Consider the following 19,751-nt stretch of genomic DNA (forward strand, 5'->3'; position numbering starts at 1 on the left):
ATTTCTAATACCAGAGATTAATTTTGCCTGTTTTTTAAGTATCATACAAATAAAAGCATAAAGGATGCATTCTTTGTGTTTGACTTCTTTAACTCAATATTATGATTGTATGAATCTTCTTATTGTAGTAAATAGCAGCATATCATTCATTTTGCTGTTGAACATTCATCCAACTGTGTATCTTCATACCACAGTTTATTTACCTAATTCATTGTTGATGGATATTTAGGTTGTTTCCGGTTGGGGACTCTTACGAGGAACATTTCTAAAATCAGTCTTATAAATTTCATTTGACACCTACCATAAGTATTTCTGTTCGGTAAATTCCTTGGAGTGAAATTCCTAGGTATGTGTCCTTACAACTTCAGTACATTCTTGTACCTATACATTCCCACTAGCAGTGTGAAAATTCCAGTTGCTTTACATAATCACTTGCTTTTGGAAATCTTTTTAACCATTCTGGCAAGTGATAATATTTTATTGTGATTTTGACTTAATTGATAACAAATGGTGCTGAGAACATTTTCATGTATTTATTAGTCATTTGGATCTCCTCCTTCATCAAGTAAATGTTTAAGTCTTTTGTCTGTTTTTCTATTGAGATGTCTTACTTTTACTTACAGATTTGCTGGATATATATACATTTCTGGATATGAGTTTTTGGTCAGGTATAGATTGCAACTATCTTTGCAATTAGCTTTTTCACTTTTTTTTTTTTAAATTTCTCTCCCCTTTCTCCCTGTTGTCTGCTCTCTGTGTTCATTCACTGTGTGTTCTGCTGTATCTGCTTGCATTCTTGTCATGCAGCACTGGGAAACTGTCACTTTTTTGTTGCATTATCTTTCTGCATCAGCTCTGCATGTGTGTGGCACCACTCCTGGGCAGGGTCTGCTTTTATTTTGCGCAAGGCGGCTCTTGCCATAATTACTGTTGATTTATATAAAGTCTTTTTTTTTAAAGATTTATTTATTTATTTCTCTCCCCTTCCCCGCCGCCCCCCCTCCCCCCGTTCTCTGTGTCTATTTGCTGAGTGTTCTTCTTTGTCCGCTTCTGTTGTTGTCAGAGGCACAGGAAACTGTGTTTCTTTTTGTTGCATCATCTTATTGTGCCAGCTCTCCGTATATGCGGTGCCATTCCCAGACAGGCTGAACTTTCTTTTGCGCTGGGTGGCTCTCCTTACGGGGCGCACTCCTTGCGTGTGGGGCTCCTCTATGTGCGGGACACCCCTGCGTGGCATGGCACTCCTTGCGCGCATCAGCACTGCGCATGGGCCAGCTCCACACAGGTCAAGGAGGCCCTGGAGTTTGAACTGTGGACCTCCCATGTGGTAGATGGATGCCCTAACCACTGGGCCAAGTCCGCTTCCCTATAATAAAGTCTTAATATAATGTAGAGAGCCTCCAAAATTGTTCTTCATGATTTCCTTGGTTACTGTTTGGTTTTATATTTCCACATATATTTTAGCATTGTTTGCCAATTCCCACAAAAATATCACCCTGTTGGGATTTGTACTGTTACTGAGCTCAATGTATAGATTAAAATATGTGTGTGGGGGGAATAGACCTTTTACAATATGAATCTTCCATTGCATGAGCATGAGATATTCTCCATGTATTTAGGTCTTCTTTAATTTCTTTTATAGATTTACCTATTGTCAAAGAATAATCCATATATGTAGATCATTATCACCATGCTAGTTACTATAGCAAGAGAAATAAGTAGTAGATTGTTTTCATCTTTAAAAAGGAAAAGATAATATTTATATACAAGAAAGAGAAGAGAGGTAAGAAGGAAGAATTTCAAACATTTTGAAAACAAAACAAAGCTTTTCTTTCCTTGGGTAAGATATTATCTGGGAGACAACAGAGGTTTATCAAGACATTCTTGAGCAGTTAGAGAGATCATCAATGCTGTTTATGGATGTTTCAGAAGATCTTGAGAGTTTAAGGTGAGAAATACATGACAGGCTGCCTCTGTGTAATATCTGCCAGTGTCCAGGTCTGCATCATTTCTCTCACCAGAATTTCTCACTGTAGTAATCTTGCACACCTTCCAATATATTTATTCCCAGATATGTGATATATTTTGATGCTACTGTAAATGGTATAATTTTTTTAAATTTCATCTTCTGTTTGTTCCTGGTATATAGAAATAAATTTGGTATTTGTATCTTATTTTTTTCCCAGTAATCTTGCTAAATTCAATTATTAAATTTAATTTATTACGATTGTATTCTTTTGGATTTTTCAAATACAATTATGACATTTGTAAATAATGGCAGCTTTATTTCTCCTTATCCAATCTTTATGATTTTTGTATGCCCTTTTCTGACCCAAGCGCACTGGCCAGAACCCACTACAATATTGAATAGAAGTAGAGATATTGGACACATTTACTTTATACCTAACAGTTTCACTGTTAAGAATATTGTTTGTTATAGATTTCATTATATATAACATTTGTCAGATTAAGAAAGTTACCTTCTATTATTAGTTACTAAGGTCTCTTTAAAAATCATGAATGGATGTTAAATTTTATCAAGTGCTTTTACTAATATTAAAATAGTCATTCATTTATCCTCCTTTAGTCTATTAGTGCAATTCATTATACTGATTATTTTCTGATATTAAACTGACATGCATTCTTCAAACAAATCCTATTTGGTCATAATATATTATCCTTAGGTGTGACTTGCTATTATTTTGTTTAGAATTTTTGTATCTATGTTTATGAGAAATTCTGGCCTTTAAATTTCCATCTCCTATCATCCTTATCCCTTTAGTTAATGAGAGAAGTCTGTTAACATCTTGTACTATTTTTGTGGATATGTAATCTTTTAGTATCATCAGATTTTGTTTTAAATATTTTGTGACTTATATAATTAGGTGCATGCATACTTACAATTGTTATGTCTTTCTGGTGGATTAATCCTTTTATCATGAACTGTACTTCTAGTAAGCTTCTTACCTTACTATCTACTTTGTCTGATAGTAATGTAAGTATAGCTACTTTCTTTTAGTTAGCAATTTGCATGGTATTTTTTTTCTGTCATTTTATTTTAAACACTTCTGTATTTTTACATTTGAGGTATGCCACTTGTATGCATTATTATGGAGCAAGTTGCTGTAAGGTGTGTCATGGGAACATAGGCTCAGGCACAACAGAAACTTTCAGCAAATGACCACTTTATTACTTACACAGTATAAATTGTCCAAAAGAGCAGAGGAAGAGATTGCATTGCAGCCAGTTTCCTGGGGAGGCCAACTGCAGGTCAGGGTCAGTGGATGGCAGTTCCACATGCACCACTTCCTGTTGGAGAGGAGAGATCCTGTTTGAGAGTTGAGACATCCCCAGGAGTAGGCGATCCTGCCTTATCTTCTCGCACAATTCCACCCTTTTCTGATAGCTGAGAGTTGTCACGACTCCTCAAAGTTATTCTATGACCATTCCCAAGGGGGCTGGTGGCCCAGCTAGGGGTAGGTATTGTTCGCTAACCTCCAGCATGTGTGTGTCCAGCCCAGTGGATTGTGTTAAGCCCATTTGTGTTCAGTATTTCTAGGCCTGCTTCCATCATTTCACCCCTCTGCATGGTACCTCCCACCATCCTGAAAATTGTGAGGAAGGTATAATGGGATTAAAAGCAGGATGACCTCCTGACAGTGAATGAAAAGGAGAGTCCCAAGTCGGGTCTCCTTGATCCCTCTTTCAGGGCCAGCCCTCATCTTAATAGGTGCAAGGGTAGACATGCAGCAATATTTGGGTACCTGGATTCCTGTCTGTATTAATCAGCCAAAAGGGTGCTGATGCAAAATACCAGAAATTGGTTAGTTTTTATAAAGGGTGTTTATTTGGGGTAGCAGCTTACAGATACCAGGTCATAAGGCATAAGTTACTTCCCTCCCCAAAGTCTAGTTTCATGTGTTGGAGCAAGATGGCTGCCCACATTGGACAGGGTTCAGGCTTCCTGGGTTCCTCTCTTCCCAAGGTTTTCTTCTCTCTGGCTTAGGGTTCCTCTCTTCCCAGGGTTCCAGCTTCAGCATCAAACTCCAACATCAAAACTCCAGCATTAAGAACCCTTCAACTCTGTACTTTGCCATGCCTTTTATCTTTGAGTCCCCACCCCTTAGTGGCCCTAAAGGTGCAAGAGGTTTACCTGATTACTTAATCAAGTAAACCTCTGAATCCAATGTAATCTAATATGCCCAGAGAAAAAGATCAGTTTACAAACATAACCTAGTTATTTCTTTTTGGAATTCATCAATAATATCAAACTGCTAAACCACCCTATCCCCTTCGCACCCACATCTGTCCCCCATCACACCTCACCCCTGTGCTAGGAAATTCCTTTCTGAAACTGCTGAGTTCAACCCCCAGAGGGCCCAAGTAAGGGAGAAAATCCATCCAGTAAGTAAGTTGTCAGACACCAAGGCTCCTTTTTCAGACAGCCTTTAAATTTCTCCATAATGCTGGCTGACTGTAGGTAGTGGGTGACAAGAAAGATCCATCTCTGTGAGTCTTGGTCTATCACTGAGTGGATTGTGCAATGAAGTGGGATCCTTGGTCAAAGGAAATGTCATCTAGGTACCTGAAAGGATGGCAGAGCCACTTTTCCAAGGTATTTCATGTATACCACATCTATGCAATGAACTGGAAAGGTAAAGCCATAGCCTGAATAAGGGTCTACCATGACCAAGATGCAGGATGTACCTTGGGATGGTAGGAGAGGGCCAATGTGGTGAGGGCCCATGAGTCAGTAAACAGGTACATGGGAGTACTTAGGTTCTCTGAGTGTTCCAGGGCCAAGAGGATCACTCATATGAGGGATGAAACGGGGTCCATGTTATGGGACGAGTGGGGTCCCTGTTGTGGGACGAGTGGGGTCCTGTTGTGGGACGAGCGGGGTCCCTGTTAAGGGACAAGTGGGGTCCCGTTGTGGGACGAGAGGGGTCCCTGGCGTGGGGAAGAAAGCCTCGTACGGCCGCTGAGGCTTCCCTCGGGGGCTCTGAAGGCGTGGAGGGCGCACGACCCAGGAAGGAGTCGCGGAGACAGGCTGATGGCACAAGTCTGGTTTATTGCGGAAGGGGATACGGCTTTATAGGGTTAGGGACTGCGTGGAGAGATTTGATAGGTGCGGGCGGGTACTGCTTCCTGATAGGTGAATGTACGCGGTTGCTAGGCAGAGGGCAGGCGGAGAGGTTAGGAATAGGGGAGGGGAAAGGGGAAGTGAGAGCCGACCAGATGTTAGGCTAGGGGGGAGATAGTGGGAGGCGACCGTTATTGATGTATCTTGCCCGGGTAGGCTGAGGGCGCTTCGCCCGTACCAGGCTGAGGGCGTGGTCGCCCGTTCCAGCCACCCTGAACTGCGGCTTCAGGCTGTGCACACGCCTGTTGCCGGGTCGGCTTAGCAACGGTGGCTCGCACTCCCACACTCATAGTTCAAACTATTGGTCACTTTTTCAAGTGTCAGAGGTGGTAAATAGTTTGACCAAGGCAAGGGAACCACCTTTTCTGCCTGATAGACGCCAGTTGGCTTCAGCTTGGCTGATCCATCAGTGAACCAATGCTGAGAATCTGGTGGGCATCCTTGAATTGAGGTCCCCAGGATGCCAATGAAGGGAGGAAAGGATCCTCACTTGGTGCTGCAACTTGCTCATGCAAATGTGGCATTCCTGGGGCCCAGGTGAGTGTGACCTTAAATGATCTTCCATTTGATGATCCTCTCATGTTGGGTACTGCCTGGGTGAGTGTTCTGATTACTGAGGGCCCAGGACATGATGGAAATTTCCAGTCTCAAGAGGATCTGAGTGCTCTCAGTGATCCTTTTCATTTCCAGCAAGACCCAACAGAAGTTGCGTCTTAGAGGAGGAGTACTGCTGGGCTGTGTCTGGGAACTTATTGTCCCAAAACCCAGGGACCCACAAAATCCTTTTGCTCTTCTTTCTGCCAGAGAGACAAGTCAATGTAGGTCTGGATTGTAGAAACCTGTAGCTCTAACAGAAATCCAAGCTCTAAAGGTCATAGAGACAGGGTAGTTGAAAAGGTCACTTGTATCTCCTGCAGGACCTTTTCCTCCTCAATTCCCCAGTGGAAAGTGCCTGTTTTCCACATCACCTGATATAGAGGAGCCAGGAAGATAATGAGATGAGGAATATGCTGGTGCCAATATGCAAATAGAACAATGCCTAGGATCATGGGTGCCAAAGGTAGCACTTCTACATCCAAGAACCCATAGTCTACTGTCAGCCGTTATGTTCCAACAACCTTTTTCACTGGCCATTCAGGGCAATTACAGGCAGAGATGGTGGAGCAGAGCATACCCACAGATAGAAGGTCCCTTATGAGTTCAGTGGAACTTTGGCCCCACCCCTAGGCCATTTTTAATTTAGTCAACTCTGGTTAAAGAGGGTTTCTACCAAGAGCCAAACTCCTTCAGTCAGTGCTGAAGGGAGAGGTGGGAAATCTGCAGGATCCTCTTCTTCCTTATGACCATATCTGGGGATTAGGAGGGGATCAGGCAGAGGCAGATTGTCCCCGTAAATCTGTGGTCCTCCTTCTAGCTTATATTGTTCCCAAAGTTCTCCACTGGAGATCCCATCTATGCTGTTCTTTGGGATCCCTTGCTCTTAGTAGCCACAAAAACAAAGTTTGGCAAATGGGGACCTTGAGAAAAAGGGGCTACGTCAGACCCATCCCACAGGTTGCAGGATTTTCTGGCTATCAGGTGCGTGCCTACTGCCCACCAGTCTGGCTCCTCAGGCAATTACAATGGTGGTCATCACATGGTGGCCGCCTTCCTCATACAAGAGGCCCTTGCCCCAAGCAAGATGCGATTGTTTCGCTCAATCACGTCCCCCAGGGAAAGCCCTGGGCATGGGGGTGAAGAGCATTCCCAGCCTATCACTCCACTCAGGAGGCCCCTTTCTAGTCAAATCATCTATGTTCTTCCATGAAATGGGAATCTGGGGAGGGGCTGGATCCCTCCAGGTGGGGTAGAATATGAACATACCAGAACACAGTTGTGGCAGCAGGATTACAGCTTCCTCCAATGCTTAGTTGGAATGTGGTGGAGGTCATCCAGTTAAACAGAGTCTGTGGTCAAGAAGCACCTACAGGGCGGCGGACTTGGCCCAGAGGTTAGGACATCCGTTCACCACATGGGAGGTCCGCAGTTCAAACCCTGGGCCTCCTTGACCCATGTGGAGCTGGTCCATGTGCAGTGCTGATGCACGCAAGGAGTGCCATGCCACACAGGGGTGTCCCCCACATAGGGAAGCCCCACGCACAAGGAGTGCACCCCGTAAGGAGAGCCGTCCAGTGCAAAAGAAAGTGCAGCCTGCTCAGGAATGGCACCGCACACATGGAGAGCTGACAAAAGATGATGCAACAAAAAGAAAACACAGATTCCCGTGCTGCTGACAACAACAGAAGCGGACAAAGAAGACGCAGCAAAATAGACACAGAGAACGGACAACGGGTGGGGGAGGAAGAGGATGGGATGGGATGGGATGGGATGGGATGGGATGGGATGGGATGGGATGGGATGGGATGGGATGGGATGGGATGGGATGAAGCACCTACAGCTTACTGTCAATGGCTTCCTCCCCACCCTGCATCCTCATCCCTAACTCCAACTGACTAAGGGTTTGTTGGAGGAGGGGTTGGACTTGAGGCAACCAAGAGTCCTCCATTAGACCTGGTTGATCAGGGTGGTAATGGTTCCCTCACTGTAAAGACACAACAGCCATGAGTGGAGATCCTCCCCAGGCTCCTGTCTATACCTATTTTACATATCCCATATCTCCTTCTCTGTAAAAGCCTATACTTTCGTTTTCACCTCTGGGGCCACATCTTCAGTTCTAATAGTCTCCTGAATAATGACCAGGCTCACATTAACCATTCCTTGTCCATCTCCTTCTCCAACTCTCATCATCCTTTTATCTGGCTAACTCCTCCTTACACCTCATGCCAGTTTCTCATTGCTGAGATAACACGAAAGGGTCTGTTATTTCATTTAGAGCACATAGGCAATCACAATACACAAGTGAAACATGGACAATCTGAGACCATCCACAAAGGTAATCAGATCTAGTCATCTCATCTTAAGATGTACAATAGAACATACAATACAAGAGAGCCATTTCCATTATGGAACATCTCCTTTATCTATCCCATTAATTAGATAGCTTCTGTGACATTTTCAAGTGAGTTAATACCATAAGTTCATAAATTTCAGGTTTACTTGCAGTAACTACCTAGATAGTCCATAGAGATGCCATTTCATACATAAGGACACTACTTCTAGAAAACACCCTTAGGTTTGTTATCAGCATGTCATCAGCATTCCCCAGAGGCAGAAAATAAATTACAGACCCAGCTGCTAGTCCTTTCCTACCCAACTTCCTAAGTAATCATTCCCCAACCCTCTAAATATGAATTAGGTGTCCCTCCTACTGTTTCTGTAGTTTCCGGTGCCTCCTCTACACAAGTGATCCCATGATGTAGTCTAACTTTGTGGTTTCTTATTGCTTCTAGCTCCCTCAACACTGTGAACCCCATTAAGATGGGTATCCTATCTATTTATTTACCACTCTATGTCTGATGTCCATTGTGCCTGGGACATAGTAAGGACTCAGCAATTTGTGAATTGTTGAAGTAAGTGTTTAAAAATATCTGCTCCTTTAAATTGAAGCCATTTGTCCAATGTGACACTGCTGTTTTTTAAATTTGTTTTGAGTAAAGTGTATATATAGTTAATTTGATTGATGGTTCTAGCATAGCAGGAAGAAAAAGATTCATGGGTTTCTTGTATAAACCTTGTCGTAACAATTAAATTTCATATTCTCATAAATATTTGGTATAATATGACTTTGACCTTTATGGAGATGTTTCATTTATTCCCAGGCAGATTTCCACTGACTTACTCTCTCTTCATTCCCCTCTCTTTTTTTCACTCTCCCACTTTTCTCCCTTTCTCTTCTTCCATCCACATCTATTTGCACTTTACACTTTTTTTGTCTTTTTTAAAACTCATTCCCTTTCTTTAGTTTTTGTTATCTATGTAAGGAGAACTTTATCTAAATTTCCTTGCATTTGCATTAAAGAATGAAACAACAACCTTCTTACCACTGTAATTACTTGTTTAGATTGAGCTTTGGTCCACAAAGTCTGACCTCTAGTTTATTCATGAAATTGACTGATAAGATAGGAGTTCTGGCAATTTCTAAGCTATGCTAAACAGCTCAATGAAAAGTGATATATCTGTCCAATTATCTAGATTCAAATAATGCCTCACTCTAATGAAATTAATGATAATATTGAGTTTGTGTGACAGCTGAAACTAAAACACCGTTTGTGAAGATAATGTAATATGGTACTGTCTTCTACCACATGGGTTCTTTAGAATTTGACATGCTTTTGGTTTCATATAACACTTTTCTTTAATACTTTTCTATTCAAATTACCGCTAAATCTCCAGTCAAACAGCACTAATAATATCAATTGGTCTTAACTGACTGTGAGTACATCATTTACATTTTGAGTCCACTTTTGTTCCTATCCCATATCTAGTCTCATTAGCAAAAATTAAAGGTGCACAAGTTGGTACCAACGTGATTGTAATCATAAATGCAAAGTTGGACCCTGAAATTATATGGCAATAGCATTGTCAGAGTAAGTTTATATTAATAGTTTAATATAATGAAGTTTATTATATTAATATTTTTCAGAGAATTATCAAAATAGTTTCACAAAATTTGAAAGTCTTATAGAGAACTCACAGGTCTTTGAGAATATGTTTTTGAAATCTCAGTATTCCACAGATACTAGATACATGGATCTAGTTTGAGAAATAGTAGCCTCCTCCTTTAATTCTTAGACCAGTGGTTCTCAAAGTTTGGTTCCAAATCAGTAGCATCTGCATCACCTGGAAGCTTGTTAGAAATGTAATTCCTAAGTCCTACCCTGGACCTACTGAATGAGCAAATTTAAGGATAGGGTCCAGCAAAGGTGTTTTAGCCTTTGGGGTATTTCTAATGTATATTAAAGTTTGAAGACCACTGTCCTAAACCATGAGGAGATGATAATTGCCCCTGAATAGAAAGGAAAGTAGGGAAATATGGCAGGATTTATTCTAGATTGTGCATGTTATATGGGATGAATTACTTGTAGACTGGTTAAACACCAAGAAGGCTGCAGTAAAACTGAAAAAAAAAGGCTATCCTAAGACTGATAGACAGGGGAACCGTGAGCTGGACTTTAACACTTATCTGTGGATATTGAGCTGAGCCAGCAGAGAGCTGGAATGTGAATCTTGGGATTACAAGTTAAAAATCAGTGATTAAGGAAAAACTAACCTGATGCTCCAAACCAGTGGAAGACCAAAATGTGCTGATTTTCTATTGCCATGGAGAGTTATTTGGACGAGAGAAGCCCTGTTACTGTGAGTGGCTATGCCTGTTACTCTTAATGCTTTCGTATTCTGACAATTACGGCTTAGAGAGATATGTTGAGGATGAGCATGTGAAATTATGCTTGAGAATGTATCACAATCAACTGTGTTTATCTGGCTACAACCTTATCATTCAGGGTTCAATGTGAACTCTACTTCTCCAGAAGGATCTCCCTGATGATATTAGGAAAGGTAAAGGATTCTTCCCATGGGCTCCATGCTCCACCATGCCCTGAAATTCTCCCAAAATAGAAATCTCATACCGTAATGTAAGAGACTTGTTACCTACATCTCGCATACTTTATAAAGTTTATGAGGGTCTGTGTTGGGGTCCCTAAGGCCACCATGTTTAGAAATTCAGTAGAAAGGCTCAGGAGACATGGCATATAGCTGTACCTATTGCTAAGACTTTTTATGGTGGTATAGTAAGGACACACAGCCAAGTCTGTAGTAATCCTCATGCAGGTTTTCTTAAGCTCTCTCCCATTCATATGGGGTTCCCGCCACAGCAACACAAATGCAACAACATATGTGTAGTGCTTCTGTCCAGGAAGCCCATTAGAGACAGCGCCCAGGGTTTTTACAAAGGGCTAGTCACATAGGGATCCTCTGTCTAGCACATACCAGAAGGAATGCAAGTATTTGGCATAAATAGTTTAGGCACAGTAAGCACCCTTAAAATTACAACTACAGTACTCATTTATATGCCAGGAGCTTTATATTATATTGCTCAATATAGAACTGCAAGGTAGAGTTTCTGATTTCTTTTTGACAAATGGGAAAACTGAGGTTCACAGAGGTTCAATAACTTTCCCTGGGTCACAAAAATAGTGAGTAGCAGGTCTGCCTTATCCCAAACCCCATGCTTCTCTCTCTTTATCATACTCTAAGTTGTTATCTGAACATCTCTTTCAAAATTTAGTTTGCATCCTAAGTAATAACATCTATACCAAATGGGAAGATGGGAAATTCAAACATTATACTAGATACAGTGGATTGGTGCTAAATATCATCCCAGCTTCCTCCTAGAATCCCTTCCTTTATTTACTAGAAAGCCTAGAAAGCTAAAAAAAATTTATTTCTCAGAATCCCTTTATACTAGATGTGTAGAGGTGCTATGGATTTGGAAATATGGTGCACATGCCTAAAATTTGAAAGGTAAAGTAAGGAGCATGTGCCACTCTTCTTTCCTCCTCTGCTTCTGCCATTACTTTTGTTTTTGCTTGCTAACAAGATGGTGGAGACATTTATTCTTTCCTTGGATATTTAGTCATTACTTTCATGAGGATTGAAAGGCAGAACAGTGGTCATACATTTTACAGGCACAGAGTACAAGAGATGGTGTGGTTCTATAATAGCTCTGGCAGCAATAGCAACAGTTTCCTGATTTTAGGGGCACCCTGATCACGGTAGTGATTGTGGGGTCCGAAGCCAACAGCTTCCTGTCCACAGAAAAGAAAGCGGCATTTTAAAAACCCCAATTCTGCATGCAACTTTGGGATTCAATCTTGAAAGCTCAGTCTAGAATCTGTTGCTTCATCCTACCCAACTATTTGATAAACCATTTAAGAACCTAGAATAAACACTTTCTTAATAAATTAGCGACAATAGGCTCCGAATAGAGCTAAAGTAGATTATTTTCTTTGCAACTGATTGTCAAGCAATATAGCCATTAAAATGATCACCTGGATTGTAAATATTTTTTCTGGTTTAATTTTTTACAGTGATAAATAAAGATTGAAAAAAACTAATTCCTCTTTAGTCCATGGGGGTTCAAGTTGTACTTGACTCACACCATCTCGTATGACTCTCTCTACTTCAGCATACCCTGAAAATGTCTCTCGACGGGGTACCCAGGGGGGCAGCTGGTAGCATCGCTTCATGGAGACAAATCTACACTTAGTAACTGAGAAACTATGGAACAGACATCTGAATATATTTAGACCTCATAAAGCACAGCAGGAGCATTTAAACTGAAGCTATGCAATCAAAATCGAAAGGCTATTCTGATTTAGTCATTTCATGCAGATTATATTGTCCACATGTACACAAGAGTTTCTTGTTCTGTTAAGGATTTTGTGTATAAATTGCCTTTGTGAAGTGTGTATGCATGTAGGCCAGTGGCAATGGGAATGGGTTCATGTGAGGAAGAGGAAGACAGAGAGGAGAAGGTGGGTGTAATCTAGCCAAGTTGGGCCATCTCATCTTCTCTTGGGCTGCTTCCATTCTCATCCGCATCTCTTGGTCTCAGCTCTCCTTTTTCACTCTCATTTTTCTCCACTAGTGCCCATCTTCATTTTAAACTGTGCCTTAATCCCATTCTCTTCTTTCCTTCCTCTTCATCTTAATCTCAGTCAGAAGAAGGAAACAAAAGGGCAAAATACAAATGTTTGGCAAAGGGAAGGCAACCTCCTACTCCTACATCAAACAACCTATTCTCTTGTCTCCTACTACATTCAATCATTTTTATATCTAGAAATGAAAAAGGAGAAAACATAAATAACAAAAATGAAAATAGTTGTTTAAATGGTCTCTACCACATGTCTTTATAGTTAGAATAAGAATATTTTACTATAGTCCATGGTTAGCAGCAATGCTTCAATATGTGTTCATCAATTGTAACAAATGTACCACACTAATGAAAGATGTGAATGGGGTAAAGCGTGGGAGGAGGTGGGATGGGGTATATGGGAATTCCCCATATTTTTGATGTGACATTTATGTAATCTAAAGTTTCTTTAAAAATTAAAAAAAAATTAATGTTAAAAAAGAATGATTTTTATTATTAATTTTATCATGCAAATTCAACACAAGACCATTGAACATTTATTCCATTCCTACTCTGCCTGTTCTGATGATATGTTAAGAATTGGATGGAAAATGACAAATAAGACCCAATCTCTGCCCTCAATCAGCTAGTAAGAGAAACATATTAAGATAATCTTAATACAGTATGATAAATCTAATACTCCAGTTTAAGCCAGAAATCTGAGTCATCCTTAATTCCTCTCAGGAAAGACTTGTACTATCCTGCTTTACCACATGGGCTAACACACTTCGTAATAAATACTTACTGGATATTTGGTGTCTCCAACTCAAATGCTTGCACTCTGAAAATCCTTGGAGTACCCATCTGTTATCAGGTGTCTAGGGAAACTCCTTTTGGCCTTAGCTAACCTACAAAATCTTCCCTAGGTACCCTTACTCATGTTTTATAGTAACACAGTTTTGATTGGTCATTTTGTGTTCCTTCCTTTCCCTCAGGTTCCCCCAACCCCCATAAAATGAAGGAGCAGATCCCTTTGTTTCTATTTCCAAAGAACATCATAATAGGTATTAAGAACCAGAGCTCTTACTAGGTCCCTAGAGGTGACTATTATTTCTCATGGGGGGGAGGAGGGGACTGCTATTTATTCACTATTTACCACCCTCACCATCCCCAGATCCAGCCTCAATCGTTCTCTGTACTGCTTTGAGCCCCAGAAGTCTGCATCATCCAAGCTCCATTGCTGGTCAGATTCTGGTTGAGTTTGGGCTGAAGGGTGACACCAGCAGAATATCAGGAAGTGGAAGAAAGCAAAAGTCAAGATATTACTTCCCCATCTCCATCCCTTCTTGGTACCACGCGTCTGGCAGGAAGTATGTCTCTTCCTGACTACCACCTCCATGGAGCAACTACTCTCAATGGCTCTAACTCTAGCTGGGCTCTGGTCATGTGATTTCTTCCTTTTTTGGCCTCAGGTCTAGAGGAGGTAATAGCTTTCTGCTGACACCAGTCTCGAGGTGCCTCTGTAGTCCTGGTGGGTTCCCTTGACCCTTTCCACCCCTTTGTAAACGATTTCTTCATTATAGTTTTTTGGACCTTCTGAGTTGAATTCTCTTTTTTGCCAGCACCCTAATTTATAGTCTCCGTGTTTCCACTCTTGCTGCTTTTCAATCCATTTCCACACAGTAGTCCAAGTGATCTCTCTTGAAATGTAAAGGCAATCACATCACTCCCCTATTTACGACTCTCCAATGGTTTCCCATAATCTAGCCCTCCCTACCACTTCTAGTTTCTCTGGCCCCACCACTTTTTATCTTTGGTTCCTCAAACATGGTGAGCTTGAGCTCCACATTGGAGCCTTTGCAGTAGTTGCTTCCTTTTTCTGGAATATTCTTCTTTATGATCTTCACATGACTGGTTCCTTCTTATCTTGCAGATCTACTCTTAAATGTCACCTCTGTCAAATGGTCTTCCCAGAACACTTGAGAGTAGCCTTTCAATAACCTCTCCATTAGTGTGTTTAATTTTCTATGCACAATTAACACTTTCTAGTATTTCTGATGTTTGTTTGTTTATTGACTCTGCACTTCATTTACCCATTAGAATGTAAGCTGTATCTGGCAATCACAAACAAAAAATAGACTTATTGGATCAAATTGGAAAGATACTTATTAGCTCAGATAGTTGATAAGCTGGAGGAGCAGGTTGGGACGTTAGGCTGGAACCAAGAAGGCTCTGAGAGCCAAGCATCGGGAAGGATAATCTGGGACATCACCACCAGATACAGGTGTGCACCCCCTGTGCCCCTGGATGCCATCATAGTACCTGGCCACCACTGCACTAGGTGTGCCCAGTGCTGCTGGACACTGCCATGGGGCACCTGGGAGCTCTGACACAAATAATTCAGGTTTTTTATCCTTGAGCTGAGAGAACAAAGATACCTGCAAGGGAGACCATGATGCATAATATAGTGGATAAATATTTTTGGACTTTACTGCCTCAGTCATGAAATGATTTAGTCACATGTAGTAGGGATTTATGTACAATGTATTAAATATATACTAATATGTATATGTACAGTGTATTAAATATATGTATTTATGTACAGTGTATTAAATAGATATGTACAGTGTATTAAATATTTACTAAAAGAATAGTTAACGAAATACAAGGTCAAATCAATTAGTTCAACAATCTAGTGCTGATATTTTGCTTTATCAGATACAGGAATCAAAGGCAAATTGCTTATTCCAGTTTAATGATACTAACATAATATGTATATATTTACCAAGGCAAATTTATACTTTTCAAATTAACTCATGTAGCAATTGATATACTTCTGCTAATTAATGGACTCATTTACAAGAATTATGTAGTAAACAATGGAAGACATTGCACTCATATTGCTAATCCCTATCTGCTGGAAAGTGAAGAGAAAAGATACCAATCCAGAGCATTTGCATAGAGTGGGAGCAATTATCTTAATTTTCATTGTGCCGGGTGACAGTGATGTGCTCTCTTTCTGCATACTGTTAGCAATACCTAGGTACTAGGGAGTACTGCCAGACAATACTGTGTTAACATACAGGCCCTTTCAGATATCAACACATGCTTCATGATTGAGGTGAAGGTGGTCTCAGGATTCCATACCTAGGAAGGATGCCTGGAAAAGAGGTTCTGGACACTTGAATATCTCCTTGCCAATTTTGATCCCCTGACCATAAAGAACCAGCTAGCAGCTCTTGTCTAAGGAGAAGATGCAGCAGTAGTCACTTCCTAATCAATGTCCAGGATGATGTAGTACAGACCATGTATGATCTATCCCTGAGTTGCTGTAGTGAAGCTGTAACCTCAGGATCTTCATGGGATAGCCTGTCACATCTTGGCCAGCCAAGTCCAGCTACAGAATGTCATGATATGGGATGTAACCTCATAGATGGGAACTCTATGGTTGACTCCATCTCCAATATCCAGAAAAACAACAACAATGGTAAAATGACTAGAGGCATAGAGACAGCATAACCCATTTAACAACATGCATTGCCAGGGTGCTGAAGATTTCAAGTATTATCTGATTCATCTACTCTCTGCTGGCCTTTGGGTTTAGAGGAGCTTCAGAAAAGAGAACAGAGCAAAATAAAGCTCATGGTAGGAGGTATGATACCAGATTTTCTCGATATCATTCCAATTGGTGATAATGGGGTATCTAACAATGAAGGGCATCATGACAGAGGGGAATCAGCACTCAGCCCCCAAAGACAACTTTACACATTCCAGAGCCATTGTTAGTGATAAGCATGAAGATTTCTTCTTCCATTTCATTCTGAAGCAGCAGCCTCAGAGGGTGAGGTCTAAAGTGGAGAGGCAGCCAGAGGGCATGTAGTGCAAGCTGGCTACAGTGACTAAGTCCCTCAGTAACTGTTTTAAAAACAAGACTAGTTATCAGCAGAAGAAGCTATCACCTTACTCTATAAATCTGAGTCTATACTGTGATTCTCCTGTTAGATCTTACCAGCAGCTCCATACAATATCTCTGTACACCACAGATTCATCAAATTATATTGGAGATATCTGATGAACCACAGGTCCAAGTGTAGCTTGGTCCAAGGCTAGCTTGCAGAGGCTTTTTTTGATCCTGTCTCCAACAAAAACTGTCAGGTTTATGTAAATGGATCAGAGCATCATGGCTAAATAGAATGTATATTGCCCCCAAATATGGCACATATTTCCTCTAAAATCCAATAAGCCTCACTATCCATTCTGTGTTCTTTCAAATTTTTAGATATAGCAAACAGTCTCTTACTTTAGAAAGGATCCCTTAATATACTGAGACCCTTAGAAATTTCATGTGACAGACCCCTTAATTTTCTCAGGGGAAATCACTCTGACTAAATAAATCTAAGACATCTAGAATGCTTTGATACTGCTTGTTAAAATCCAGTTAGCATAATATTATCAACGTAATGAGCCAGCATAATGTCCTGCAGATTATCAAGACAATCAAGTTCCCTGTGGACTATGAAAGGCAAGAGAGTTTACATAGCTCTGGGCCAACCATAAATACAAAGTATTAACTCTGACATGGAAATGCATGCTGCTTCTGATTTTCCTTAGTTCTGGTTTTGATTCAGGGCACTTAGCCCGCATGGAGAAGGTAGAGTCTGTGTGTAGCGATGGGGAAAGAGCAGGGGGTGGAGCATTAGCTCCCACAGCAATTTTGCCTCTTTCTCTGACCGCTAGTTCAATGTGTGGGCCTGACCACACAGTGCTGAAACAGAATTTGAGAATGGGAACCAGTCATGGATCTACTTCAGTGTCCAGGGAGGAACTCAACGGAAACTCATCAAGATTGACATTATGAACAGGAACAAGCAAAGCAAGCTGTATTCCCAGGGCATGGCCCCCCATTGTGAGCACAGTGCTTACCCAGCCACGCTGGGAACACATTCAAGAATGGACTACCCTTGAGATGACAAAGACACAATTTATGATATCCTTTGTTCACCATTTTGTAGAGGGCCATGGGACCACCACCTTCTTTGCTTTCTGCTACCCCTTCTCCTACAGTGACTGCCAGGATTTACTAAACAGCTGGGCCAGTGCTTTCAGGAGAATCACCCTACCAATAGCAGCCCCCTGGATACCACCTATTAGCACCAGGAGCTCCTCTGCTATCTCTGGATGGACTTCGTGTAGCTCTGCTTAAAGTCAGTTCCTGCCATGGGCTTCAAGAAAATCAAGAGCCCTGTCTGGAGCAACTGTTTCCTGATACCAGCACCCTCCAACCATTCCATTTCATAAGCAAGAGAATTTTCTTCTTGAATAGGGTACACCCTGGGGAGACTCCATCTAGCTTTGTCTTCATTGGCTTTCTGGATTTCATCCTTCGACCCAAAGACCTCCAAGCCCAGACTCTACGTTGGCTCTTTGTCTTTAAGCTGATTTTCATGTTGAATCCCAATGATGTGGTCCGTGGCCACTACAGCACAGACTTCCATGGCATGAATCTGAACTGCCAGTACCTGAAACCTGATGCATAGATGGCACCCGGCCATCTATGGGGCTAAAGGTGTACTGCTCTACCTCTGCCCGCATTCCCATCTGAACTCCCAGAGTCCCTCTGAGCATGAGGCCAGTCCCCATCTCTCTCAGAGCTTGAGAAAACCAACAATCTCCAGAATGAGGCTCACCTTGGGCACTCATATGATGGGGATGACCCTGAGGCCTGGACACAGAGAGAACCAGCAGAACAGAAGCGCAACAGTGTTTGGATTGTGCCCAACAGTCTACAGAAGTTGAGTAGCCAACCTCTGAGACTGTCCCTCCCAAGGAGAGTGATGTTATTTACTATGTGGACCTGCATGGACACACTTCCAAAAGGGGCTGCTTCATGTATGGGAACGGTTTTAGTGATGAGCACACCCAGGTGGTAAACATGCTATATCCAAAGTTCATTTCCTTGAATTCAGCCCACTTCAACTTCCAGGGCTGCAATTTCTCAGAGAAGGACACGCATGCCTGAGACCGTAGAGATGGCCAGTCTAAGGAGGGAAGCGACCGTGTTACAATCTACAAAGCCTCAGGGATGACCCACAACTACATACTTGGATGCAACTACAACACTAGCTGCCTAGTAAACAGTATCCCTGCTGGTTGCCATGACAATGGGCGTGCCAGCCCTCCTCCCCTGCTGGCCTTACCCTCCAGATACACTATGGAACTATTTGAGCAGATGGGACAAGCTATGGCCATTACAACTCTGGATATGGCAGAATGTAATCCATGGCCCCAAATTGTGCTGTCGAAGCACAGCAGCTTCACGAACCTCTGGGTCTGGATGCTAAAACTCATGCACAACAGTAGAGGCCTGAGCAGTTCCCTGAATGTGTATACCAACAAGAAGAGGGGCTCTCAGTAACAATGTAACAACGGATTGTTTGTTTCCTGCTCTGAAAACACCTTGAGCCAGGCAGGAAGTTTTTAGCACTGGCAGCAGCAGCCAACAAAACTCTCCATTGATGAAGAACTCCCCCAATTTTTCTTCTCATGGCAGTTGGCCTGCAGGGCTTCCAGACCTAGACTCTAGTACCCGAAAGGTGCTAGGCCCTGTCAGAGAGCCCAGAAGCCAGGAGAGCCACTGACCCATCGCCCTACTGCAAGCAGCCTTGTTCCATCCCCAATTCCCACTAGTTCTGGCCCAGCCCCCTCATGCAGCCTGGGCTCCTGCCTTTTGCCCACCTCACTCAGCATACAAGGTCTGTACCCACTGCCACTCAAGTCTGAGTTGGCCAACATCCTCCCTTCCCTGTAACCTACAATCTAGACTGGGTTTGAAGAAATACTTCAGCCACTCGGCCACCTGACCTGGACCTTCTCCTTGACTTGAAGTTAGTGCAAGCCGCTCCCGACCAGGGGAGTCAGTTCTCCTCCTAGTTGTGACCCTGCATTATCCTAAACCCCTAAGACCAATGACCTTGTATGGGAAGCTGGAGCCTAAGGAATGTTTTTGTATAATAAAATAACTGCTAACAATTTATT

The 19,751-nt window shown here is 42.0% G+C and overlaps 1 pseudogene; it reads left to right on the top strand.

Annotated features, from left to right (window-relative positions):
• The window catches only part of LOC101431516 (cytosolic carboxypeptidase-like protein 5 pseudogene), a 55,878-nt pseudogene extending 36,354 nt beyond the window's left edge, over positions 1 to 19,524 (top strand).
• The last annotated feature ends 227 nt before the right edge of the window (positions 19,525 to 19,751 follow it).

Source organism: Dasypus novemcinctus, chromosome 14 (assembly GCF_030445035.2).
Source record: "Dasypus novemcinctus isolate mDasNov1 chromosome 14, mDasNov1.1.hap2, whole genome shotgun sequence".
Classification (NCBI taxonomy): domain Eukaryota; kingdom Metazoa; phylum Chordata; class Mammalia; order Cingulata; family Dasypodidae; genus Dasypus; species Dasypus novemcinctus.